Source organism: Quercus suber, unplaced genomic scaffold (genome assembly GCF_002906115.3).
Source record: "Quercus suber isolate HL8 unplaced genomic scaffold, Cork oak 2.0 scaffold_151, whole genome shotgun sequence".
NCBI classification, from domain to species: Eukaryota; Viridiplantae; Streptophyta; class Magnoliopsida; order Fagales; family Fagaceae; genus Quercus; species Quercus suber.
Window position 1 is genome coordinate 322,748 of NW_027069612.1, and position 888 is coordinate 323,635.

Here is an 888-nt window from a genome sequence, read left to right on the forward strand (position 1 = left end):
GATTGCAAAAGTTATCAAAATAGTTTTTTGTATATATTTTTTTTTAGATAATTTATTAATACATATTTTTACGACATATATTAATTATAAATAATATAATCTACTTATAAGTTGACATCTAAAAATGTGAAATTTAGTGTAAATTTGGATGTGTTAAAACTTAAAAGGAGGATTGTTGAAACTTGAAAATAAGTAGTGTGGGAAAAATATGCATTTGTCTATTGTTATAAATTAAATAAATCATTTTTTTTTTATTTAACAAAAAAAAAAAAAAAAAAAACCCCTTCCTATTTTTTTTATATACAAGATAGAATTTTTTAGTCTAATTTAAGTGTATATGTGTGTGAAACTCCCTCCTAGAGACTTAAACCTCGGCCCTTCCTATTTAAATCTACCAACTTTCTCCTATTTTTATCCAAATATAAGTTAGGTAAACCATATAAACCACACAAAAAAAGAAAACAATTGAAGGATTTAAATGAAATTAAATCTTATCTCATTAATTATACATGAATATTATCTATACTATTTAGAAGAGGATTTTTCTCTTTGGATTGAACTTTTATGTGATTCAGGAATACCCTTAAACCTTAAGTTTAATAAAAAAAAAACTTGAGAACAATCCGGTATAAATATATCTCAAACTCTACTTAAAATGCCTACAAAATATGATATTTTTATACTAATCCATATCTTCAAAACAAACTTATCCAATTTTTTTAAAATGAAAATTATGACACTATACAAAAAAAAAAAAAAAAAAAAAAGAGGCCTCATCACATGCGCAAGGCACATGTGATGAGGCCAGTAAGTAGATAAGAGAATAGGATTGTCATTGACTAAAAAATCAAAAATTTATCAGAAGAAAAATTCAAAACACTGAATTAT